This window comes from Notothenia coriiceps, unplaced genomic scaffold (genome assembly GCF_000735185.1).
Source record: "Notothenia coriiceps isolate Sejong01 unplaced genomic scaffold, NC01 NC01_scaffold00034377, whole genome shotgun sequence".
NCBI lineage: Eukaryota > Metazoa > Chordata > Actinopteri > Perciformes > Nototheniidae > Notothenia > Notothenia coriiceps.
The window spans coordinates 261,224-262,158 of record NW_011367078.1 but is presented as its reverse complement, the minus strand read 5'-3'; the positions used below and the strand labels follow the sequence as shown (position 1 = coordinate 262,158).

Sequence of the window (935 nt, the reverse complement as noted above, 5' to 3'; positions counted from 1 at the left end):
AATTTCAACGTGGATTTGTTGCTAAAAGGGTAGCATTAGCAGGACAATACGAGCTGCGTGTCCCGACTTTGTACTGTGTGCGCAGCGAAAACGCGTTTGAGCGAGGAGACGCCGTCGATAGTTTTCAGCCGTAGTCTATTATTGCATACAATTCGTAACATATCACGTTTTACGAATTTTGGCATAGCCTATCTTTGTATTTACTATTTGATAAAGTAACGTCAAACGTTAAGAGTTTAAATATGATTTTATATTCTACATACTAAATAATGACATTTCTTTAGATCTTTTACTTTATAAAGAGTTTCAGTTGTATCTGCGCCGCTAGTGTAGTGGTATCATGCAAGATTCCCATTCTTGCGACCCGGGTTCGATTCCCGGGCGGCGCATGTGTTTTGGTTATTGGTGTTATTGGTATAGATTGTATACATATCCATAAATACAAGCATCATATTCAACTTATTTACATGTTCTGTTGAGCGTACATTGAGAGCAACTAAACACAAGAGTCAGCTTCTTTATATCTAAGGATGCATAGTGGTTGTTCAGAATTTATATTCATACATGTGTGAGAAAGTCATGTAAAAAAAAAGGTAAATGGGCCTACTAAGCCATTTGCACAGGGCCGCATTTTGATGCTTCAATCCTGTGTAAAGGTCATACATTTTTTATTTTAATATTATTATTGTAAGGGCCATTTAAAATAGTGCTGCATGTTCATATGGTCAACAGATATTATTTAGCCTAAAGCTGTGTTTTCATGCCCGTCTGTGACACCTGAGCAATGTGAGCTTCTTTGCCTTTTTACTCTGTTTCTTTCTGTTCTTCTTTCTCGCTCTTCTTTCATAGCTGTATGATCACAGGGGTCTGACATGCATTAAAACGAACTGGGTCTAGCTAGTTTGTCCCCGGAGCGTTTCCTGTCTGGAGATGGA

The 935-nt window shown here is 38.3% G+C and overlaps 1 non-coding gene across 1 annotated transcript; it reads left to right on the top strand.

Annotated features, from left to right (window-relative positions):
* Positions 1-318: 318 nt before the first annotated feature.
* trnag-ccc (transfer RNA glycine (anticodon CCC)) lies at positions 319-389 on the top strand. The gene has a single exon. It is a non-coding gene; the product is annotated as a tRNA-Gly (tRNA).
* Positions 390-935: the final 546 nt, after the last annotated feature.